Below are 27,344 nucleotides of genomic sequence, written 5' to 3'. Positions count from 1 at the left end.
ATATGAGTCCATAATCTTCTGTCAACATACTTTTGTATGCTCTGACATCTAATGAATTATAGGTCATACTTGACCACATTGTTATGTTTTATAAGCATGACATGGTTTCACACTATCTAGACATCATCTTCCCCTTTCTTAACTCCTGTTACATTCATAACAAATATATTCATTTGATACTTAGCATAAATTGCATTATATTGCTTATAATTTTTTCATATGAACTAAAAATCATAGAATATAAAGTGAGGAAAGAACCTTAAAACATAAAAATTGAACAAAATATTTAAAGCTGGGAATATCCTTAAAAATAATCTACTCCTATCTTTTTACTGTCCAGAAAAGGAAATGCAGGCATAGAGAGGATATGACTTGTTCTACTGGCAGAGCTGGAATTGGAAACTTAATTTATACTCCAATGTTTTTCCCCCTACTATAACATATTTCTAAGTATTATCTTCTTAATCAAACTATAAGCTCTTAGAAGGCAGGAACAAAATCTAAATCCATTTGCATTTCACTAAGTGCTAAGCCTAGGGGTATATGTCTATAGATGTGTGTATATACATATCTGTATGGATATTCTTATAAATCTAAGAAACTAATGACAAAATTTTTCTACAGAAAAAAATTAAATATATTCAAGCAATTATTTCTGGCCCACATGCTGCCTCAAGAGTCAGAGCAGGACTGCTAATTCAAAATGACAAATAATAAAAAATACATTCTCACAAGCAAGTGCCCTATGATTCTGTGGGGTTGTATAGATACACAAAATTACTAAGGTTTGACAAATCCAAAATCAAAGTTTGTAGAATGGTAATTCACATTTTGTTAGTATTTTACCTTCTAAAAACCTTTTATCTCACAAAAACCCTCTTAGTAATATAGAATTTCACTTGAGGATCCAATTTTCAACAAACAATGGCAATAATAAAGATAATGAGATGTAAGATGAATGGTGTTCTGAAATATGCAAAATGCTTTCCATACAGTAGCTCATCTGATCCTCAAAACAGTCCTGTGAATTATGTACTACCATTTTTCAGACAAGGAAGCTGAAGCTCACAGTGCTGAAATGAGTTGCCCAAGATCACACAGTGAGTATTTGAAAAAGGATTTGAAACCCTGCTGCACTCTATCCACTCTGCTAGAGAGGAGTTCAAAATCTAGTTCTGCCACTGACTTGGATGAGCCTTCTCTGGGAATCTCAGTTTCCTTATCTGTAAAATAAGTCAATTGGGCAGGATGATTCAAGAGTTTGATCAATCTACTACATGGGCTACAATTCTTGTGGAAGGAAGATTCTGTCTGTAATTCCTATTGTTTGAGAACCATGTTAAAACTGACATAATTCAAAAACTTATTCTATCATGGAGACAGTAGCCTATACAATTCTAGGCTGAATGGCATTCCTCAAATCCATCAATATTGTCCCTGATAAAGTAATAAGATTCAAGTCCTATAGTGTTCAAATATTTCAATCACCATGTTGGCTCATAGCAACATCTACACGAACATAAAAGGAAAACTATTCAAACTGTACAGCTTTACCTACCATTGAAATGTAAGAGAAAAATACAACTAAACATTTTTTTCCAAATACTTGCTAAGAGATAAAAATTAATAATGGATGATGGTATGGGGGCTTCAGAAAATTACAAAAATCCTTCTTCAAACAACACAACAACCACATGAAGACCCCAAGGCAAAAGAACCTGTATATACTGAAAAGGCTCATACATGTTGGCATTTCTTAATTTCTTTGAGAAAAAAAAAGAAAAACACTAAGGATATATAACCTCAACAGCAGAGTCTTAAATTCTACAAATGAAGCATTAGTACAGGTTCACAAAAACAACTGTTTTGGGGCTGGGTTCTTATAAATAAAACATGCTTAATGAGAATTAAGAATCTATAAAACAGGACAATATTTGAGTAATATAGAAGTTGGTTTTAGTTTACCACTGTCACCAAAACACCTCTTAAGTAATCTTTTTCTCTCTTGTTCTTTCTCCCCTACCAAAACTGTAGGGGAACACTAATGACAAATTCTACATACATGAATGAATTTAGAAAAAAAATATTTAGCACTATTTGACATACATATATCAGTAGCTTCTTTGTGCACTGAACTATAAACAGGACTCAGAGGTTAAAAAGTATCATATTTGCCCTCATGTTGGATATAATGCATAAAGAAATTCTTACTATTTTAAATGAAAATTCAACCATGAAGAATTTACTATGAATACTATGTATACCAGCTTGTACCCATGTTACACTAAGGCAAGGAGGGGTGTGAAGAGAAGGGAAGGTTTCATAGGATGACATTAAACCTAGGACCTGATAGAATGACAGAAACCAAAATAGAGGGAGCACATTGCAGACAAAAGAATTTTTTAAAAAGCATAGGCAATAGACTAAATAGGTGGGGAAAAGAGTCTGTATTAGGGTGATAGAGTGAAAATAGAAGAGTAAACCAACATGACTGATAATTATAGAAGGGTCTTTATGATGACAAGTTATTCTTTGCCCTTTCCCCCATTGACTGATCTTGGATAGACCTCAAGAAAGTTGTACATGGTAAAAAGTTTCAAAAAACTTGGGTACACAGGTGAATACTGTACACATTAACAGCAATATTATGTGATAATCAACTGTGATAGACTTAGCTCTTCTCAGCAATACAATGCAAAGACAATTCTAAAAGACTTATGATGATGGGGCAGCTAGGTGGTGCAGTGGATAGAGCACTGGCCCTGGAGTCAGTTCAAATCCACCTCAGAAACTTAATAATTGCCTAGCTATGTGACCTTAGCCCCAGTGCCCTAAATTAAAAAGTTAAAAAAAAATACTGTTAAAAAAACTGGTCATGGAAAATGCCATTCACATCCAGAGATGAAGTTTGATTGCAGAACAACGCATACTGTTTGCAATATCTTAAATATTTTTTTATGTTTTATGAATTTTTCCCTTTTGTTCTGATTCTTCTTTCACAACATGACTTAATATGGAAACATGGTTAACATAACTGTGACCATATAGCCTATATCAGTTTCCTCGTTGTCAAGAGGAAGATGGAAAGAAGGGAGAAAGGTAGAAAAAACTGAAACTCAAAATCTAACATAAAATGAATGAATGTTGAAAACTATCTTTACATGTAATTGGGGAAAAATGAAAAGTTACATAAAGATAAGTGACCCTGGGGCGGCTAGGTGGCGTAGTGGATAAAGCACCAGCCTTGGAGTCAGGAGTACCTGGGTTCAAATCCAGTCTCAGACACTTAATAATTACCTAGCTGTGTGGCCTTGGGCAAGCCACTTAACCCCATTTGCCTTGCAAAAAAAACCTTAAAAAAAAGAAAAAGCTAAGTGACCCTGAGACTTGAATTACTTCTGAGAAATCATAAACTTTTTTTAAAAAATAAAAACAATCTCCTTAAGGAAAAAAAAAAAAAACAGATTCAAAACTTCATCTTGGGATTCACTCACCATGTGACTTTAGGACCTTCATTTCTCAAATTTTAAAAATGAGAAGGAACTATTTAGAAGATTCTTAAATCACTTTCTAGTTCTTGGATGAGGATCAAGTCATTAGAGTACCCAAAACATGCCCTTCCAGGTTAGCATCCAGAAGAATATTTGGTAAGCCCAATTCTGGCATTCTTAATCAAAGTGCCCTTCCTTTCATTCAATAGGATGTGAAGGTAGTCTTTGACTGCTTCCTACTGGCATATTGTGTCTTGAACTAAAGGCTTTAAATTGGCTTTAAATATCTAGAACTGTGCAGAAAAGAGGATCAAGCAATGACATCTCATTCTTTGTTGGCTATTTTCAAGAGAGAGGATTGCTGTGAGCCACTGGTTAGGCAAGGAACATATTTTTTTCAAGTAGCCACAACATGTCGATCAGTGCCCATATGACTCCTGTCTTTTGTCTCTAGTATTTATTTTTCCCTAATTGCTCCTGAATATTCAGACAAAGAACTGACTAGATTACAACTTTGTTAGTTTTGAAAGGTCAAGAAAAACATCACATAGTAACCAGAATCCATGAGAATAGAAGATACAAGAGAGAATATCTATAGTAGATGAGCAAAGTCAGGAAGCAACCCTGTGGGGCAGCCTGTTTGACCTCGGCCCAGCAGTGGATTAACCCAGAGGCTAAAATTCAAATGTCCTAAGGAGCTAGTCCAGCTGAGGGAGCTAGCAGCTTGCCCACTGGCCATGCTTAGCCCAGCACCTGGCCCTTATTGTGTAGTGATTGATGGATTACTGGTGGTTTGATGCTAGATGCTGCTGCAGGGAAACTTTCTGTCTCATATGTTTCCTACTTGTGTGCTTTAAAACTTCTAGGTTTCAGGTTTGAGTCCACTGCGCACAGAGTATAAGTGTGTCTAAAATGGAAATCGGGAAGGAAGTTTTGTAAATTCTGTTCCTGCTATTCTATCTCAATACATACCTCTTTGTAAAAGCTATCTAACATTAACTGATTAAACAATATTAGAAGACAACACAGAATTGGGATTCAGAAAAAACTAGTAGAAATCACAAGTATCCAAGGATAGAACCCTTAAGGAAGAAGCAATCAGGCACCCTGAGGCTCTGCCTGCCCCATGAGTGGGAAGTGTGAAAAGAAGCTCCCAGGAAATGTGACACCAGTGATTCAAGAATTCACAAACAGTAAGAATTTTTGAATTTGACAATGATGTGGTTCTTTCTTACTGTGTGGAAATGAAAGTCAATATATCTCCAAGTACGAAACATAGCCTAAATATCTTCCTAAGCTATAATTCTATACTTTTTTCAATTCTACTGACATTTATTAGACACCAAATCTACACTATTTCCTGTATCAGATATTGGGCATGATATAGGAAGTAATCTACCTTAAAAAAAAATCCAACTTGAGAAATGCTTTTAAAATAACGATCTGAGTGTTTTTGGGATGAAGAAGAATATGAATAGTGAAACCGCATATGGCTAAGAAAGATGCTTAAAAATTTCTTGAGGGGGTGGCTAGAGCACCAGCCTGGAGTCAGGAGTTCCTGAGTTTAAATCCGGCCTCGGACACTTAATAATTACCTAGCTGTGTGGCCTTGGGCAAGCCACTTAAACCCCATTGCCTAGCAAAAACTAAAAAAACAAACAAACAAAAACACTCCTGGAAAAGAAGACAGACATATGAGAAACTGTTCTAAGTAACTACTAATCAGAGAAATGCAAATTAAAACAACTCTGAGATACTACTTCATATCTAACAGAAAGGCAAATATGACAAAAAAGGAAAATATTGGATGCTAGATGGAATGTGGGAAAGCTGTTAGTAAAGTAAGTGACCTGATTCAAACATTCTGGAGAGAAAAGGGCTATAAAACTGAGTATACCTTTTGATCCAACAATACCTTTAAGGTCTCTATTCCAAAGACATCCAAAAGAAAAGGGGAAAAGACTTTTTATACAAACATTTATATTTGTTTATGCAAAAATATTTTTGTAGTGGCTAAGAACTGAAAATTAAAGAATTACCCCCATCAATTAGGGAGTGGTTAAGCAAGCTCTGGCATATGATTGGATTGGACTTTTACTGTGCTACAAGATATGAAAAGCAGGATGATTTTTTAAAAACCTGAAAAAACTTACATGAACTGTTGCATAGTGAAGTGAAAAGAACCAGGAGGGCATTTTACATAGTAATGGTGATATTATTCAATGGAGAGCTGTGAATGACTGAGCTATTCTCAGAAATACAATGATCCAAGAAAATCTCAAAAGACTAATGATGAAGCATACTAATGCCTCAAGAGAAAGAACTGATATTGATTGAATACAGACTGAAGCATGCTACTTTTCACTTTCTTTTTTTCTTTTATTCAAGTTTTCTTGTACAAAATTATTAATATGAAAATGTTTTGTTTACAAAATTGCACATGTATAAACTATATCTGATGGCTTACTGTCTCAGAGAAAGGAAAGGGAGGCAGAGTGGAATACAATTTGGAATTCAAAACTTTAAATAAAAATGTTAAAGAGGTGGAGGGGGAAGAAAAGAAAAGAGACAGAACACGTAGGGAAATGGCAGGGAAGTGATCATCAAGTTTGTAAGGTACAAGGCCAGGGTTCAACCTAGTTCTATATATGCTAGTTAGATGACCCTGGGAAAGCCTCTTTGCCTCTCTGACACTCAGATTCCTCTTCTAAATTAAGTATGTAATATGTTGTATTACCTATCAGGATTTTTAGAGAGAAAAATCTAATATACTTCAAGGCACCATGAGTTATTATATGGGAATGTGCTAAGTCACCAATTTTACAAATGGCTGACACTGTCTCTTTCAGAAAGAAAATTTCACCAGCCCAAAGTGAATGCATCTTAAACTTAACAAGGCCAAAACAGAACTAATCATTTTTCCCTTTAAACTCATCAGTCTTTTAAACTTCCCTATTTATGTCACCACCATGGAAACAAACACATGATTCACACAAAATGGCTAAATCTTTATACAAATAAGTCCCAAATCAACCTGTCCAGTTCCAATCAATCTCCCAAACTCAATATGAATATCTCCAACTGTCTTCGATGTCCTAAACTCATCTCAAATGAAATATCCTACAACAACTCATCAACTTCTCCTTTCATCCAAATACTACTTTTCTTTCTAATGACAAATCCTATGCAATTTTTGTTCTTAGTCATCTGTAACTATATCATGATCAATTCAAAATGCTAGAGGCATATCTCCATTCTTCAGATACCTAAAGAATTGTTGTTGTTCAGTCATTTCAATTGTATCCAATTCTTCATGAATTCAATTGAAAATTTCTTGGCAAAGATAGTGAAGGTTTGCCATTTCTTTCTCTATACCATTTTAGAGATAAGGAACACAGGAAAATGTCCAGGATCACATGTTGGGAAGTATCAAAGACCAGATTTAAACTCAGGGAAATAGTCTTTCTGTCTTTTTTACTTCATCATCTTAGTTAGTCTTAAGAATATCACCACAGCTCTTCCTCGGCACTTCCAGTGGAGGGGTCATCATCTCTTTGCCGGCATCACGCCTGCCCTCAGACCCTTCATGAAGCCCAAAATTGTCAAGAAGCAGACCAAGAAGTTCATCCGACACCAGTCTGACAGATACGTGAAGATCAAGAGAAACTGGCATAAACCAAGAGGCATTGATAACAGAGTGCAAAGATGATTCAAGGGCCAGATCTTGATGCCCAATATTGGTTATGGAAGCAATAAGAAGACAAAACATGTTACCAAGTGGATTCAGGAAGTTTTTGGTACACAATATCAAAGAGCTTGAAGTACTCCGATGTGCAACAAATCTTACTGTGCTCAGATTGCTCACAATATTTCCTCTAAGAATCGCAAAGTCATTGTGGAGAGAGCAGCTCAGCTAAGCTATCAAGATCACCAATCCAAATGCTAGGAGGAGTGAAAAAAATGAGTAAAAAGCTTTGCACATTTTTATTTGTGTTAAATAAACCCTCAAAATTCAAAAAAAAAAAAAAAAGAATATCACTACAAAAAAAAACCCTAAAAAAAAAAAAAGAATATCACTACGGAGGGGCAGCTAGGTGGTACAGTAGATTGAGCACTGGCCCTGAAGTCAGGAGTACCTGAGTTCAAATCCAGCCTCAGACACTTAATAATTACCTAGCTATGTGATCTTGGGCAAGTCATTTAACCCCACTGTCATAAATAAATACAAATTAAAAAAAAAAAGAATAACACTATGGAATTCCAAGTTGTTTTTTTGCTGACTCTCATTCTCACCATATGAATTGCCCACCTACTTCTCTAAACTTAAAAAAATCCAGAATGGTATATTATTTCTACAGTTAATATTTCTAAAACTCTTTAAACAATGACAATGCATCACTGTGTAGTAAATGGAATTTATATACACAGCATAATTTTCAATTTGTGTTGTTCTACAATGAACTTATTCCTTAGTGCAATTTGTAAGTATATGATAAGTAATTCACTCATATGACAGGAAAAGCAATAAGAATACTTCTCTGAGTAGCTTTTTTTTTGTTTTTTACCATGGTCTTCTACAACCCATAAATAAGACAAAATTCATCATTATAAGTATCAGAAACTTGGAAAGCACATCATAAGTCACCTCATCCAACTCCTACTAAAAAATGAATACCTTATTCAACAACCTTGACAAATGGTGATACAGTCTCAATATGAACAACATTAATATTAGGAAATTCACTCTTAGAGGTCAGCCTACCTAATTATATTTTCCTAGGCTAATAAAAAATTAGTTCATCTACTTTAGTCTAAACATGCAAGAAAAAGTAGTATGGAAAAATCATTCCAAACTAAGCTATAAAGTGATTTCCATTCACAGTTCAAAAGAAGTTCTGAATCTCAGTTGAAGGGAAGAAAGGAGCACTAGCATTGCAGTTGTAGGGGAGCAGTGGCCCTGATCATAGTAGAACAAAAAAGAGAGCTAAAACTTGTGACTGCAGTCAAGCAGGGACACACCCTGTGTAAAACACCAGAAGCTAAGCAGTGATTACACAATCACTTTGCAAGTTCTAAAAACTTGCAGATCCTTTGAATTAGCTCTAAAAAAATAGTCTAAAGTTTGATATAGTGCCTCCACACCCAGATGACTAAAGTCCACTCCCACATGGGCAGAAAGAATTTTAAAATAAATTTTAAAGCTAAGAAATAGGCTGAAAAATGAATTAGTGATAAAAAAAGAATCCAGCAATAAAAAAAACTATTATAGTGTCAGAAGACAATATGAAATAACTATAAGCAAACTAAGAAAAATTTTAAATTCGACACAAGTCCAACAAGAATTCTTGAAATTGTAAAAGAAAGATAATAATGTTAAAGGGAAAAAATAGAAAAAGAAGTGAGAGTGATACAAGGAATTTATGAAAAGAGAATTAACAGCTTGGCAAAAGACCAGGACAAATTCTGAGAAAAGCAACACCTTAAAAAAATGGAATAGGTCAGATGGTAAAGAAAGCAGAAAAACTCACTAAAGAAAACTCCTTAAAAAAAACTGGCCAAATGGAATAAAAGGTACAAAAACTCACTGAAAAAAAGTAAGTCTTGAGGGGGCTAGGTGGTGTAGTGGATAAAGCACTGGCCCTGGAGTCAGGAGGACCTGGGTTCAAATCCGGCCTCAGACACTTAATAATTACCTAGCTGTGTGTCCTTGGGCAAGCCACTTAACCCTGTTTGCCTTGCAAAAAAAAAAAACTAAAAAAAAAGTAAGTCTTTAAAATTAAAACTGGGCAATTGAAAATTAATGTCTACATGAGATATCAAGAAACAGTCAAAAGAATAAAAAAATAGAAGAAAATGCAAAATGTCTGACCTGGAAAATATAATGAGGAGAAATAATTTAAGAACTATTAAATTTATTGAAATTCATGAAATCAGTTTGATATAAATCTAAAATAGAAATTGAAAGAATCTACCAATCACTTCCTGAAAGAGATCCCAAAATGAAAACTCCAAGGAATGCTATAGCCAAATTCCAGAATTCTCAGTACAAGAAAATAGTTCAAGTAGTCAAAAAGAAATTATTTAAATATCATGTAACCACAACTAGAATCACAGAAGATTTAAAAGCTTCCAAGATAAAGGAATAGGGCACCTAGAATATGACATTTTAGAAGGAAAAAAGGACTAAGATTGCAAGAATAACTTATCTAGCAAAAGTAAATCTAATTCTTCAGAAGATATATATATATATATTTTTTTAATGAAATGGCTGATGAAAAGACCAGAGCTGATTAAAAATCTGAAATTCAAGATAAGACTAAAGAAAAGCACAAAAAGCTAAATGTAAAAAAAAGAAAAAAAGCATAAAGAATTCAATAAGGTTAAACTATTTACATTCTTAAATGGACTGATGATTTATGTAACTCCTAAGAACTTTATTATTATTATGGCAATTAAAGGAGTGTAACAGAGGACAGGAATGTGAGTCAATTATGTTGGAATGATTTTTTTTTAAATGAAGAGGTAAGAAAGAGGAATGGACTGGAAGAAGGAAGAAGGGAGAGGAAGAAGGGAAAAATTATAATACAAAAAAAAAAGGTGCATAAGAAAGCTTTCACAGTGGAGAAGATGCCAGACTTGAATCTCACATTCTTCAAAATTGGTCCAAAGAGGCAGAACTCAGTGCCAATTGGAGTCTAATTTTTAACTTTATTTTTATTAGATTTTTTGCAACATGGTTAATATGAAAATGTTTTGCATGATTTCACATGAATAACTGATATGTTGCTTATTGTTTGTCTTCTCAATAGGTAGGGGAGGGACTAGAAGAAAGGAGAGAATTTGGAATTCAAAATGTTTTAAAACAAAAGAATGTTAAAAGGGTTGCACAAGAGAATGAGGCAGGACTTGAATCCATGTGGTCAACTCTATCTTAATTACTTCAGTCTTTTTCTATGTGGTAAGTACCTATGTGTGGTCAAGCCAAGGGTCAAACCCTGGCCCTGAGAATTTATTATATCATATCATTTAAAAAGTATATTAAATGTCATTGGTTAAATGATTTCTTAATCATTACACTATCTTCTATACCACCGAGCAAATAAAGAACAAGTTTCTTATCTTAGTCAACAGAACTCTCTACAAACTAACTTCAAACGTCCTTTCCAGTCTTGAATGAAATCTATAAACCCAGAAAGAGACAGATAACATTAGGGGACTTGAGAGATGAGAAGTTGCTAAGAGAACATGGAAATTAAAGAGGAAATGAATAATGAATCCCCTACCCCATTCTTCTCCTTGTGTCATACTCTATGTTTGTGTCTTTAGTCACAATATCTTTATATAACAGTATAGATTTCCCCATCATCGTCTCGTGGGTCTGTTGATATCCCAATTCAGGTATGTATCTTTCTTAAAGGCTTCCTTGACATCTCTTTTCACTCTTAACAAATAGTATGTATATATGAAAATTTTCAAAAACTGTCCCTAATACCCAGCATACTGTTCCTCTTCTCTAACTCCTGGTTCAACTGGAACCAGTTCAGTTAAAATCTCATTTGCTGCAAAAAGTTTTTCATAATACTTTGCAATTCAAAGGCCTTCCTTCTAAGATTATCTCTGGTTTATTCTGTATTTATCTCTTTTACACCTAGTTCTTCACCTATTGTATCTCTACTCTGTGAGCTCCTTGAGGTCAAGGAATGTATTTTTGTTTATTTTAATTTTTTTCCATTTCTTTTTATTCCCAGGTTTCAATAAAGTCCTGGCACCATTAGAATGGGCACCTAAATGTTTACTGTCTTATCTTTACAGTCTATGTTGAAGTGACTATCCATCCATTCATATAAGTTTAAAAAAAATAGGTGTTACAATAGAAAAAAAATACTGATCTTAAAGCCATGAAACTTGGAATGAAGTATGGATATTGGCTCTGCCATCTATTAATTGTATGGATTTGAACAAGTTACTTCATAGTGCTGTTGGGCAAAAACTACTTTGTAAATTAGAAAGTACTTGAAGAATATAAACTATTTCAATTAAAAACTGATTCAAGTAGGCCAAGCCAAGATAGCAGAGTAAAGGATGAGACTCAGGAGCTCTCTCCCAAACCTCTCCAAATATGTTAAATAATGATTCTAAACAAATTCTCAGGTGACAGGACGCACATAAAGGCAGAGTGAAACAATTGTCCAGCCCAAGACAACTTAGAAGGCTGGCAGAAAAGTCTGCAGCCCCGGGGGTGGCAAAGGAGCCTGGTCCAGGATGAGCCCCACCATCACCTTCTTGGGCCTGGCCCAGCACACCCGAGGAGCAGGTCTCACAGAGACTGAATAAGTGGCAGCAGTGGTGGTTTCCAGCACTCTCAACCAAAGACAATGTAGAAGGACTGCAGGAAAGGTCAGTCCCCTCTGGGTGAGAGTGGAGCAGAGTTCAACACAGAGCCTACCTCATGAAACCAGGAGCAGACCTAGGGCACCATTGAAGCAGCAGCAGCAGCATCTACTTCCAGAGCTCTCAACCCACAGATGGAGGGGTCAGAAGGAGATTCCAAGGATCTCTTTGCTAACACTGAGGCATGGCTCTGTTGCACTGCCCATATTCAGATCCAGGTGGCAGTGCCAGAGTGAAGAGGAACATTAGTACCCCAGAGCTTATAGCCACACTAGAGTGGGGACCTTCCTCACACTTCGAAGACAGAAAAGAGTTGTCACATACCACTCACAGAGGAGACTAGAAGAGCTGTAACATCTCTCTTTAGACCATTCTACCTGGGAAGAACTGAAAACTTACAGGTCCCCAGATGTATCTCTGAAAACAGTTTCACAAAACTACAAGAGCCTGAAGAAGTTTACTCTCCACCTGGGAAGTAGAGCCCTACTTTAACAAAGAGTTAAAAATCAAGTCATAGACTGGGAAAATGAGCAAATAACAGAAAAAAAAAATCTAACCATGACAAGGAAGATCAAAACACAAACTCAAGAGATAACAAAATCAAAGCTCCTATGTCCAAAACCTCCATAAAAATTTAAATTGATCTCAGGTCATGGAAATAAGAAGGTAGAGGAAAAATTGGGAAGAGAAATAAGAGTGATGCAAGAAAATCCTGAAAAACTAGTCATAGCCTGGTACAAGAGACAAAAAAAATACTGAAGAAAATAACACCTTAAAAACAGATTAGGTCAAATGACATGAGGTACAAAAAGCCAATAAGGAAAGAATACTTTTTTTAAAAAAAAAAGCAGAATTGGCCAAATGGAAAAAGAGACACAAAAATTCACTGAAGAAAAAAAACTCATTAAAAAGAAAAATTTGCCAAATGAAAAAGCAGGTACAAAAGCTCACTGAAGAAAATAATTCCTTAAAAATTTGAACTGATCAAATGGAAACTAATGACTTTATGAGAAATCAAGAAACCACAAAACAAAATTGAAAGAATTTAAAAATAGAAGAAACTGTTGTCAAATATCTTACTGGAAAAACTACTGATCTGGAAAATAAATCCAGGAGAGATATTTTTTAAATTATTGGATTACCTGAAAGTCATTATCAAAAAAAGAATCTACACATCATCTTTCAAGAATTGTCAATGAAAGGAAATAATGAGCAGGATACTCTCAGAAAAACCTGAAAAGACTTAGGTAAGCTGATGCGAAATGAAATGCACTGAGTACAAAATAACATCAGCTGTGAATGATTTAGCTTTTCTCAGCAATACAATGATCTCAGAGAAAGAGTTCAAAGGTTTCAAAACACAGTATGAAGAATACTTTTTTTTGGAACTTTATTTTTCTTGAGATTTTTTCATTGAGGTTTTTTTTTTGGGGGGGGAGTCTATGTTTTCTTTTACAACATCACTATTACATAAATGTTTTGCATGACTGCACATTTATAGCCTGTATCAAATTGCTTGCTTTCTCAATGGGGGTGGGAGACCAAGGAGGAAGGAAGGGAGAGACTTTCAACCTCAAAGCTTTAAAATTAACATTAAAAGTTTTCACATGTAACTGGGGAAAATAAAATACCAAATTAAAAACTACAAAAAAGAGAAATAATTCAAGATTGATAAAAATATGAGTTAGATAAACGTTCCTATTAAAATGAAAAGGACATAATAAAAGTTAATAAAAGAAGCTGCCAACAGAACTATTATAGAAAATAAATTCCATTGGGACAATACCATTAAACTAAGTGCCAAAAAAAAAAAGTATTTCCATCATAAAAAGTTATATTCAAAGGGATTTTTAAAAAACATAAATCTAAAGGTGATTAGTTCCATTAATATGAATATCAATACAAAGTTATATTTATTATTAACCTAAGTCCCTATGGATAGACAGACAAATGCATAAGTATTCCTTATTACTTCTAGAATCAAATATAAAATTTGTTATTAGCCTTTTACAGCTTTTATTTTCAATGTCTCCCCCACTTTAGACTATGAGCTTCTTGAGAGCAGGAATCATCTTGCCTAACCCTAACCCTCAGCATTTAGCAAAGAACTTGGAAAGTCCAAAATGTGCCAGTTAATAATGTTTACTGATTACATGATGCATACTCATAATAAAAGATACACAGTCAAGATTACAAAAAGGGAAACTCCCTTCTTCCAACCTCCACCTCTATCACCAAAGAGCACCTCTGTGCTGTCACTCAGATCATATCCAAATCCAATGACATGTCAATGAAATAGGAGTTGTTCTGGACCCAGAGATCAGAAGCAGGGCTTAACCTACAATTTCCTATACAAGTCTCATGACCTTTGCTCTAAAGCCTCCTTCTAATCTTCCTTGCTGAAAGAAAAATCAAATACCCTAGCAAAGAAGTATTGACAATACTTAATTATCCATGATAAAGGTAAGAAGAGCATAAACAAAATCCACACATAATCTAAAAACCTAACTTTCTTCCATTTTTTCAATGGATCTTTAAAAAATTTACAAATTATTTTCATGATTTCATTTACAACTCTTCCTTATCTATCAAATTTAAGAGAAAGGATGTATGTAAAAGAAAATAGATAAAATTTTACTTTCCTTTTTTTTAACAATTTAATTTAATTTTTATTTACTTAAGGAAATGGGGTTAAGTTCCTTTGAACTTTAGATTCATGTTTAAATAGGCTGAGAAAACTTGGTCATGCAACAGGGACAAGTCTATAAATTATCAAGATGAAGAAGTCATTCGGGAAATTGGAGTAAATTCAGTATGACTTTCTTTCTTTCTTTCTTTTTTAGGTTTTTGCTAGGCAATGGGGTTAAGTGGCTTGCCCAAGGCCACACAGCTAAGTAATTATTAAGTGTCTGAGACCAGACTTGAACCCAGGTACTCCTGATTCCAGGGCTGGTGCTTTATCCACTGTGCCACCTAGCCGCCCCCTCAGTATGACTTTCTAGCAGACGCCTAAGAAAGAAACACCTGGGATGTGTGCATGGTGAAGAAGACCCCTTAGCTTTGACTTTAGCCTTGGTCAGGTCTCCTTCCCCTCCTATATTACTTTGGCCAGAAGCATACCTTTTGAGCTTCAAAGGATCTAGATAGTAGAAGAGGTTGATCATAGGACTTTCTTCAGATCAATTGATAGTAATTTTTTTTGCTTCTTTTTATTTATTCATACATTACTAAAATAGTTTTGTTGTAAGAGTAAACATAATCCCTCCTTCCCACACAAAAATAAAAATTCTCATAAGAAATAAAGTGAAAGAGGGGAAAAATATTTGTTTCAGTTTGTGTTCTGATACTCCCAGCTCTGTCTCTGTGGTGGATCTCATTCTTTGTCATAATTCCATCAGAGGAGTTACTTCCACAATTTGATGTTGCTGATTGTAATTCCCTTCACCCATTCTCCCCACTACCAATTATTATAATTTCTCTCTCCTTTCACTCTGTCCCTCTTCAAAAGTGTGCTGTGGGATAGCCAAGTGGCACAAAGGACAGAGCACTGGTCCTGGGGACAAGAGAAGAGGCCCCAAGCCTACATCCCACCCCAGAGAACCAGCAACCACCCAGTGCTGGACGGGCCAGTCAATCCCACCACCTTGTATAAAGTAAAAAAGAAAATGTATTATATCTGACTATCCTCTCCTATGATCTACCCTCTCCTCTATCATTCACATCCATCCTCCCCTCACCCTGTCCTCTTTCTCTCCTTTTTCTTCTAAATGTCTATACCCTATTGAGTGTATATACATTATATATATATATATATATATATATATATATATATGTTGTTTTCCTTTATGAGCCATCTCTGATGAGAATGAAGGCTCTCTCAATCCTCTTCACCTTCCCCACCTTCCATACCATTGAAAAAGCTATATCTTGACTCTTTTGCATGAAATATCAGTCTATTCTACCTCTCCTTTCCTTTCTCCCAGTACATTTCCCTTTCACTCAATGACTCCATTTTTAAAATATATTATACCTTCAAATTCAGCCCTCTCCTATGCCTTGTCTATAAAGGTTCCTTCTACCTGCTCTATTAAATGAGAAGGTTCATATGAGTATTATCAGTATCATCTTCCCATGCAGGAATACACACAGTTCATCTTCATTAAGTCCCTCATAATTTACCCTTCTCGTCCACCCTCTCTATGCTTCACCTGAGTCCTGTACTTGAAGATCAAACTTTCTGTTCAGCTCTGGCCATTTCAACAGGACCATATGAAGTTCCCGTTTCATTGAAAGTCCATCTTTTCCCTGGAAGAGGATTTCAGATTTGCTGGGTAGTTGATTCTCAGTTGCATTCCAAGATCTTTTGCTTTCCAGAATATTATATTCCAAACCTTACGAGCCCTTAATGTAGTTGCTGATAAGTCCTGTGTGATCCTGACTGCAGTTCCATGAATTGTTTTTCTCCTCTTCTAATTGTGTGGTTTGGACCTCCATGGGACCAAAGTCATTGTCTATGATCAGATTCCTTCCCCCCCCCCCCCCCCCCCGTTTACTCACTTCCCCAGCCTGCGTCTGGTTTAGGGTGCTTCCTGAGCTTTTGAGTATTATTGTGACAACCCTGCAAAGACCTCAGTATGTAAGACTCTGACTGCTCTTCTGCCTGTGCTCTGGACTGTGGATGGCAATAGAGAGCTCCCAGACTGGGACCAGGGTCTGAATATGGACAAAGCACAAGAGTCCTGTCCCAGGGCCAGAGGAGAGGTCTCCACAGACTTTCTCCACCCCCTTACCCTCCTTGGGCTGAGCCCTCTGGTTGCAGGTGCCCAGCAGCTCGCTGCCAGGTGGCTCTGTGCACTTGCTTCCATTTTGTGGGATCCGCGCTGGGGGCCACACTGACTCCCACTCACGCTAGCAGAGCTTTCCCCCTGATCTTCCAAGTTGTTTTTGTTATTTCCTGGGTTGCCAAGTTGGGAAACTGCTTCTGCTGCCAGGAGCTGGTGCTCCCCATGACCACGGTGTCTAGGCACCCAGGCTATTCTGGGAAGACTGGGGTTCCTTCACTCCAGTACAATAATCCTGGTTGTGCTGTCACCCCCTTCTACCCCTGTGGAATAGCATTTTCCCATGATTTTCCAGGCTACTTTGTACTGGAGAATTGCCTCACTGGATCTTTCTGTGGGTTCTGTCTCTTGAAAATTTAGTTAGAGCGTCATAATTTTAAGGTTTTGAAATATCTTTGAGAGAACTCCTAGGAAAAGTCTGTTCTCATGCCACCATCTTGGTTCTGCCCCTGCTTTCCTCTTTCGATACATGTGTTCTGTTTTTGTAAAATTAAGGAGTTGTATGTGATGACACAGAACATAGAATACCATAGCTGAAAGAGCTCTCAAAAATCCTGTGAAACCCTGTTATAATCTTGTAGTCATTCAATGAGTCATTAAATAAATATTTACTAAGGGTCTACTGAGTGCTAGGAATACAATGAAAATTAAAAGGTAGCCCTTGCATTCAAGGAGATCACATTCTAATGGGGAAAGAAAAATGCAAGCAATTCTGTACAACCAGGCTGCATACAAGGTAAGCTGAATATAATCAACAAGGGGCAATCATGAGAATTAAAGTTTACTGAGATAGGAGCAAGTGGCATCTTGGAGTCAAGAATAGTGTGTCCCACTGTGGTTGATCAGACCAATACAAGCTTGGAAAGCTCTACTGCAGGCCAAACACAAAATAGTCCACATAAACATTTGGAGTAGAAATGTCTACATTTGTGCATTTCACATTTCTTTTGGGCTACTTCAATTCTGCTTCACTCATACAGCACAGTGCCTTCTTTGATGCAGGGATACCATGTTAGGCAGTACTTATCAGTGTTTCTCATGTCACATAATTAATTCCAGAGTGCTTCAGAGAGATCTTGAAAGTGTCCTTGGCAACTCTGTTTCTGACCTTCATGTGAACACCTTCCTTGTGTGACAGGAGAGTTCTTTGCAAAATACCCTTTTAGACATTCAAACCCAGTTCATAGAAGGGATCTCTGAAGTGAACTTAAATGTTTGGCAATTTAGCTGAATAAAAGACCAATAGTGTCCAGTATCTTATCTTGCCAGCGATCTTCATAATCTTCTTTAGACAATTCAAATGGAAGCAATTCAGTTTGTTGGAAAGAGGCTGGTGGATAGTTGAGTTTCACAAATATTCAACAATGAGATAAGCACAAGAACTTTATAGACCTTTTGTATAGTACGCAGTTTAATACTACTACTCTCCCACATTTTCCTTTGAATTCTTCTAAACAATGAGCTTGCCCTGGCAATGTATGTGTCAACCTCATCATCTATGTGTACCTCCCTGGAAAGTATAATGCCAAGATAAGTGAACTTAGCCACAATATTCAAAATTTCTCCATTTACTGTAATTGATAGTATGGTGCTGCCTGGTAGAGTACCCATGTTTTCTTGGTATTGATTATAAGATCAAAATTATAAGAAGCAGCAGAAACTCAAGCTATACTTTACTGCATCTCAACTTCAGAAGTTACATTGAGTGCAGATCTGTAAAGCAAAAAAAAAAAAAAAAAAACCAAACAAGTATGTAACAATTCTCCCTCCACTTTAGTCTTGGATTGTAGCTTTTCTAAGTTAACTCTGGGATCTTAAATGAGATTTGAAGGGAAGTCAGGAGGCATAGATGAAGAGAGAGCATTCCAGACGTGGGAGATAGAGAAAAAACTCAAAGTTGAGAGATTCGGTGTCTTCTTCATGAGGCCACTGTCACTGAATTGAAGAGTACATGTCAGGGAATAAAATATGAGACCAGAAAGGTAGGAGGAGACTAGGTTACAAAGGGTGTTAAATGCTAAATGAAGAATGTTGTATTTGATCTTGGAGGCAACAGGGAATCACTGGAGGTTACTGAATAATTGAGTGATAATTATTGACCTGGAAAATATGATTGAAAAAAGTCCACCAAATTTATCAATTAAGAGGTTATTAGTAACTGGGAGGAGAGCAGCTTCAGCTAGATGATAAGATCAGAACCCAGACTAAATAAAAGAGAGAAAAAGTAATAAAGGCACTTATTGGAGATAGCCTTCTCAAGGAGTTTCGCTTCAAAAGGGAGAAAAGGTATGGGACAAAAGCTAACAGGGATAAACAGATTAAATGAGGATTTTTTGAGGATAGAGGCACAATGGGCATTTTTTATAGGCTAGAGAATAGATAAAAGAGATAATGAAGTAGAAAATGAGTCTGGCGACCATTGCATTATGTGGGAGAAGAATAAAGCAAAAAATAGATAACAGAAGGCATCACAGTAATGTGAAATGAGGAAGAATGAAGGAAAGACTGAATCAGAAAGTCTTCTAATCCCTTTAGAAAGGATACTTACTTACTTAGGTGACATATTTACTTGGCATAGACCATTCTCTCCCAAAAGCCTGTGACATACTCTATCATCAGTACATACAAAGAAAGACTAGAGTAAAGTAGGCACAAAGTAAGAGAACACATGTGGCAAAAAGTTATCACATAGCTACTACTGACTGGAAATCCTTTCTAAGGCACTTGAGAAGTTGTTCTGAAGGATTAAATAGTTGTTTTGGTTTTTTTTTGCTGAGATTTTTATACCAAAGGTCATTAGAGAGTGACAGTGTCTAACTTTTTCTCCTGACAACCACTAACCTTGGGATGGGAGTCGAGTACAATATTTCTTTAGATGTCTTCAGCAAGTGTAAACTTATTCAAAAATAATCCTTCTTGGGCTTTTCTCCTCTTTTCCTGTACTGTGATTTAACATAAAGCCTAGAGTGGGGAATCAGATTGTTTAACACTGTAAGAGGAATTATATAGACTGGTGCAGTGAAAGTTACTGAATTTTAGGAACTCAGAAGTTTCAAGAATCAAACTGGTGGTGTCAATGACTAACTCCTTAAGCTTAGATTTTTCTCTTACTTCAGTTCCCTTATGTTTCAAGTATGGTATAGTGGAACAAGAACTAAACTTGGATTCCAAAGATAAAGGTTGCATCTCAGTTTCAATATTTCCTATGTGACTAGACAAGTAGTTTAGCTCTTTAAGCAGCTCTTTTCTCATTTATAAAGACAATACACTAACTACCCCATGTGGAGTGTTAAGAAGAAAGTGGTTCATAAAACCTTAGAGAACTCTAAAAATAAGTAGCTATTACTAATATTCATTGCATCATAAATCTCAAAGTAGCTAAAAACATTCTTCGTATATTTCATATACTGTATAAACCGCTACAGAAATATGGACTACTTTTATATATTATACTTCCTCAATTTTTTCTTTCACCATCTGAAAACCAAGTTAAAATTCATAGTTTCACTTTTAGATTGTCAATTTATTTTCAATGGAATGCAATATTTGATCAAGCCATGAAGAATACTAGTCATTACAAATAAAAAAAAGTATGGAAAGAAATTTATTTACCTAGGAAAATGTTCAATTTTTGTCATCTGAATATTTATTTAGCCCACACACACAGTGAAGTTATGTTAATGTTTTCCAAAGAATTTGACTTTATGTAATAACTGAGTAAAAAAAAAAAAGAACCAGCAAATCATTTTGCAAATAATTTAAGCTAAACGGACAAAACCTCTTAAGGTTTTATGTGGAAAAGTATCAAGAGATTACAAAAACAGCATACAAAATTATATTCCATAGAAACAGAAGCTTACATTCATATGTAGCTTTACCATTATAAAATACTTTATGTACATTATTTCATTTGATCTTCAAAATAGTTCAAGGACTACTACCACTTTGGCAAATAAGTAAATGCTGAAGAGAAGAAAAGGCCGGATAATGCTTAGTAAGTTAGTAAATGGCATCTATATCTAATACCAGGCAAGATTTCTGGGACTGGTCCATTGGGATTATGGTAGACTGATACAATTCAAATGAGCAATTCTTGGTTGAATATGACCATATCATCATTTATTTCCCTACTTTTGGTAAATGTTATCGGTAGGTGAGGAGTTTCATGAATTATCAACTAAAACAAATGGATACTTCTAAGGATTTTCCCCAAATCATTCACTAACTGCTTAGTTGATTAAAAAAAGGTTTAAACTATGGAAAAAATAAGTATTGAAGACAATTAAAAGGAGTTCATAAGAATGTATTTGCTAGAATTTTCAAATTTATTTTAAAATGCTTTAAAGTGAAAACAAAGAAGACAGAGAAAACTGTCAAAGTAAGAAGAGTAGCTATTAATACATCCAAAAGTTGGGAGAAGGAAAAATTTAGTAATGAAACCCATGGCTTTATATATCTAAATACAAATGCACCAAGTATGGATGAAAAAAAGATAAACTAGAGATCCTAATGAATCTTTTTAAGGCAAGACCCAGGATTATTATAGTCCCCTAAAATGGTATACTTCATTTTTTAAAAGCAGATAAACAAAAAGGGGATTATCAAGTTCCAATTAATATTAGGAAGATATATTCATGTGAGGAAATCTAGGAACAGATATAAGAAGCATAATGGATAGCTTCTGGGTGAAGATAATTGGAAGATGAAAGATAAGAAATACAATCATTGGATTATACTATATTCCTTTTATGGAGTAAAAATGAAATAGATAAGTTCAGGAAAGACATCTCAGACAGACAGAGAAAACATGACAGAGAAACATAATGTAGGAGTGATTAGAGAAATTAGTTATCTAGATATCTACTGGAACTCTCTCAATCAATAAGATTTTATTAAACAATATTTTTTAGATGCTATGCTAAGAACTTGGGACAAAAGACAAGAAAATTCAAAAGTCCTTGCCTTCAAGGTGCTTATACTCTATCCTCAGAAATAACATGATTATGAAGCAGTTAGGTGACCTCAGTCATTAATAATAACCTAGCTGTGTGGCCTTTGGCAAGTCACTTAACCCCATTGCCTGGAAAAAGAACAAAAACAAAAATGAAGAAATAACATGATTACAATATTACAATTACAAAGTTAATTTTACAGGTCCAGAATAAAGATAAAAGTTCACAAGCTTGGGAGATCAGGAAAAGCCCAAATATATTCGCTGAATTTTGAAGGAAACCAAGGATTTCAACAGTCAGAGGTGAGTAAGTCTGACACCTCACATTTTATATGTGAGGAGGGGACTCAATTTTAAATTATTTAGGAAAAAGACAAACAGGATTCCATGGATTAAAATTCTATAAGGAAAGTCAAAACCCTAAAAAGATGGGAAGCTTTCAAGAAGGAACTTCTAGAGACAAAGAAAAATGATGAGGGAGAACAAGAACAGTCTAAAAAAGACATAAATGCAAATGAAATTCATCAGATTTAATAAAAAATGTTGGATGGTCATGAGAAGAAAGGGACATCTCTACAACCTCCGTGCAATCACTGTGGAAATCAATTTGGAATTACAGAATTATAATCAGTAAACTTTTCATACTCTTTGAACCAGCAATTCTACTGTCCATCAAAGCAGGTTAATGACAGAAAGGTTCTTTCTACAACAAAATATCCAAAGTAGTATTCTTTGTGGAATTAAAAAACAGAAACCAAATAAGTACCTGACCACTGGGGAATGCCTAAACAAAATATATGAATATGAAGTAAAATTATTATGCCATTAGGGAAAAACAAATATGACAAATTCAGAGAAATCTATAAGGGATTCTGTGAAGTAAGAGAATGAAGAAGGCAGATCTAGAGAACAATACACATGAAGTTAATGTGAATTACAATATTAAAAACAGTTGAATGATGAATTGCAAAGAACAATCTCAGGTGAAATACCTACTTCTGAAGAGATACACAGAATCTTCAGAAATAAAATCTGACATGCACTGCCAGATGTTGCTCTGTCAACAAGCTCTATTTAAATCATTTTTGGTGGTGTTTTAATGATAGGCACTGATGTGAAATGACTGATATAAATAGAAGATAATAGAGGAGAAGATGAAAGTATGACACTGTCCTGTAGGAGGGGAAAGAGGAATGCTAAACCTGAGAATGCTCTAAAGGTAGAAAAGAAAGATTCAAAGCAAACTTTTCAAAATGGAAGGACATGGTAGAAGGACTGATTACAGAAGAAATAATTTAGGACAGAATACAAGTAGTGCTACTTGACTTTCTTCTTCCCCTTCTGTTTTATCTATCAAGGAGGGAGAAAAATTGGTAGGGAAAAATATATTTTTAATATGTTAACAAATTCCCAAGATAAGTAAGGAGATAAGAGCTTTGAGAGGTTTGAAACCTATATGATTATGAAAGGTTCAAGGCTTATAGTTCAAATGAAACATATCTTGAATACTAAAAATAAAACTGCTGAAGTATCATCAGTGATCTTAAGAAAAGTGAGATAATGGAATAAATATTGAAAGCTTGGAGAAGGGGAAAATATCTTGATTTTCTAAAAAGGAGAGAGAATAGATTTTGAACTATATATGCCAGTAAACTTGACTGATTCCTGGATAAAATTAAATAATAAATTACAAAAGGAACAGTCAGTAAACATTTAGAAAAAGAATCAGTGATTAAAGAGAGCCAGGAAGTAATCTGATTTCCTTTTTTGTCAGTATTCCAAAACTCACTTTCTACCTGGTCTGCTCATCTGAACTTCATCATTGAGTCCAGAAACTTAACTTCCCTGAAAGAACTAATACAACTCTGAAACACAAACGACCCCCAACTTCCCTCTAGTTGGAAAAACTACAGAGTGGACATCAGAGAGCTCCTCCCAAGTCCTCTAAGTTAAGGAAGGGGTTCAGGAAGGACATCCCATTGTTTCCTTCCTGGATGCAGGGCTTTTTCAGGCCCCACGACTAAGTTATCCTCTCTTCTCTACATTTCTTTTTGTATCCTGCCTTTCCCCATTTAATTGGGACCTAAAGAGCAGGAATTTTATCTTTCTTTGTCTCCCCAATGCTTAATATGGTGCCTAGGCCAGTATAAGAGTTTAACAAATGCTTACTGATTGAGATAAAGCTGTTTTGCTAGTTGGAGTAAATTTCAACTTTAATAAAACATTGAATGAAATCTTTCATGTAATTATTGTGGAAAAGATGAAAAGACAAGAATAAGAAAACTAGGTGAATTGAGAAATGATTAAATGGCCAGATCCAAAATTGGGTTCTCTGTGAACTTGGAAGAAGGTCTTAAATGGAGAGTTGCAAGGAGCTCTGCTTTGCCTTATCCATTTATCAGTGACAAGGATAATGGCAGAGATGAAATATCTATCAAATTTTTAGATGATATAAAATTTATAAATGGTGACATGAGGTGGAGTAAAGAGAAGATAATATATTGGATGACAGTCCAGATCCCAAAATATATCAACAGGTTAGATCAGAGTATGGTAGCCCTTGGGGAACACAGTAGAGGTAAAGATGTTTATTTTGCTTTTACTTTCTTTGCCAAGGAAAATGACCTTTTCATTGAAAGTGTATAATGCCAAAAGGGAAATGATAAAAAATAAATATAGAGATCATAAGACAACACCTAGTTGTCCTTGACTGATTCAAGTCACCAGACCCAGACAACTACATCCTTGGGTAATGAAAGAATTTATAGATTTAGCCGCCAAATCACTATTAATAATACTAGAAAAATCATGGGAAATCTTACTACAAGAGTAAAAATAAACAAATGTGTCCAATTTTAAAAACTGATGGAAAACAGAATCTAAATATTATCAATAGGTCAATAAGCTTGTCTTTAATTCTGGAAAAATCTAGAATGGGTTGTTAAAGAGATACTTAGGGAACAACTGAAATAGGAAATGGTGATTTCAAAGAACCAACAAGGTTTAATTAAAACAATTTATTCACACTGTACTTATTCCTTATTTTATAGTTACTAAATTTGTAGATAATGGCAATACCATAAATATAATTTGCCTAGATTTAGCAAAATATGTGATACAGCAACTCAAACTGTTTTATGATAGAGATGCAAACATGATGATAATAAAGTTTGAGTGATTAAGAATGGGTTGAAATGTCAGATTCATAAAGCAGTTGTTAATAGTCCAGTGTCAATGTGGCAGGAACTAGACTATCCCAGATATCTGTGCTTGGCTCTGGGTGGTTGAACACCTTTTATCAATGATTTGAATAAGGGTACAGATACCATACTAATCAACTGTGATACAAAAATAGAAGAGATAGCTAACACAATGAAAAATAAAATGACATATCATTTGATGAGACAGAGCACACTATGGAATTTAAGAAGAATATAGAATCACAACATAGTGTTCCTGAGTGGTTTACAAGAGAAATGAGAATTAGGAGATTAGAATTTTATGTCCTAGACAGCAAAAATTATGAGGACAATAGAAAAACTGGAATCTTCCATGGCATTCCACACCAAAGAAACAAAAGAAAGAAAAATAGGAAATGGAAATATACAGAAGTGAAAGACAATCTAGAAGAGAAGAAAAAGGCAATATATGTGCTTAGTATGAAATCAAAATATACTGATAGCAAAGGGAGGATGCATAGAGAAAATCCAAGTAGCATAAGTTTCCCAAAAAACAGGGCAGGACATGGGAGGACAACCAAGATGGTGGAAGGCCTTGGACTCATATCATATGAGAATCAGTTAATAGATTTAGGGAGGTTCAGAGTGAAGAAGGAATATAACCATTATCTAAGTTTTTAAAGGGTTATCTATCATGTGGAGGAGGGATTAGAATTGTTCTGTTAGATAAAAGGGCAGAACCAGGACTAATGAGTAGAAGTTACAAGGAAGCAAATTTATATTTGATATGAGTACAATCTTCCTAATAATTAGAACAATTTAAAAATGGAATGAGTTGGGGGCAGCCAGATGGTGCAGTGGAAAGTGTACCTGCCCTGGAGTCAGGAAGACCTGAGTTAAATCCAGCCTCAGACACTTAATAATTGCCTAGCTGTGTGACCTTGGGCAAGTCACTTAACCCCATTGCCTTAAATAAATAAAAAAAAATTTTTAATGGAATACGTTGCTTCAAGAGATGGTAGATTACACCCCCCCATTATTAAGATTTCAATCATAAGCTGGATGCTGACATGTCAAAAATAAATTAAAGTGGGAATTTCCACTGGTGTAAGTTGGACTAGATGAAAACAGAAATTCTTTCCATCAAATTCTCTGATTTTATGGTAAATAGAAAAACTCCTACATCTGGGGAGAAAAAAAAGAGTTAATTTCATAGAGTTTGGGAAACACAGAGCTATATAAGTTTCTCTGAAAAAGATTTTCAGGTATTAGTATTTGTGTCTACAATCTCAATATAAATCATATATGTGATATGGCTGACAAAAGAATTAATGTGATTGAAAGCTGCATCATTATAACCAGTAAAAAAAAAAAATGACATAGTTAATAGTTCTGTCACACTCGGCCCTAGTGAGGTCACAGTTATGTTCAGTTTTAGGTACTACATTTGATTTTTTTTTAAGGCAAACTGGAATGTCTCCAGAAAACAGAGACCAGGTTTGTGAAAGAAATGAAAAATCATGACGTCCAAGAATCATTTGAATGAGAAGAGAAGACTTAGAATGGAAATGATAGCTGCTTCTAAATATTTGAAAGGCTGCCATGTGTGAAAGAGAAACTAGATTTGTTATGCTTGATCTCAGAAGACAGAATTCTAAAACAGTAGGTGGAGATGGATGAAAAGCAAATTTAGGCCTGATGTAAAGAAAAATTTCTTAACTATAAGAGTTATATTAAAATGCCATGGAGAGAATCAGGAACTACTGAGTTCTCTTTCATTGGTGGTCTGCAACAAAAGTTCACTTACTACAGTTAGGAATGTCAAGGCTCTCTTTATATATTCTTTTGCTTGTTGATTTAATCAATTCTCATGTGTATAATTGTAATATCTATGTTTATGATCTCCATATCTTTAGATCTGGCCCCATTTTCTCTTCTGTGCTCAAATCCTATATCACTAATTGCCTATTAGTCATTTCAATCTGGGTGTCTCAAAGGTATCTCAAATTCAACATGTTCTAAACAGAATTCATTATCTTTCCCTCCAAATTCATCTGTCAATCAAATAATCCTGATTTCTATCAAGGGCCTCCCCCCTTGCCTTCCGATCACCGGAGGCATGTATCCTCATGTATCCTCAGCAGTATCCTCAACTGCTACTTTCCCTGATCCCACATATCTAATCTAATGCCCAATCACCTATCTCAACATTTCTGACATACCCCTTCTTATCCTTTACACAGCCACCACTCATCTCACTACCTCTCCCCTGGATTTCTACAATGGCTTCCTAATTTGTCTTCCTGCCTCAAGAGCCCCTGAACCACTCCACTTCATACTCCACATGACTATATGTCCCAACAATGTCATTGCCATACTCTAATAAAGACAAGGGTTTCCTACTGGATCTAAGAACAAATATATCCCTCGGTTTGACTTTTAAAGGCCCTGATAACCTCTCAAACTGAATTTCCAGTCTGATTATACATTA

General features: G+C 35.3%; 1 protein-coding gene and 1 pseudogene across 3 annotated transcripts in view; one reads left to right on the top strand and one right to left on the bottom strand.

Moving 5' to 3' along the window:
- WWOX (WW domain containing oxidoreductase) overlaps positions 1 to 27,344 on the bottom strand; it is a 1,413,871-nt gene that overhangs the window by 1,034,861 nt on the left and 351,666 nt on the right. The gene's annotated exons all lie outside the window — the stretch shown is intronic.
- LOC141493105 (large ribosomal subunit protein eL32 pseudogene) lies at positions 4,618 to 7,459 on the top strand (annotated as a pseudogene).

This window comes from Macrotis lagotis, chromosome 1 (assembly GCF_037893015.1).
Source record: "Macrotis lagotis isolate mMagLag1 chromosome 1, bilby.v1.9.chrom.fasta, whole genome shotgun sequence".
NCBI lineage: Eukaryota > Metazoa > Chordata > Mammalia > Peramelemorphia > Peramelidae > Macrotis > Macrotis lagotis.
This window is presented reverse-complemented; position numbering and strand designations above follow the sequence as displayed.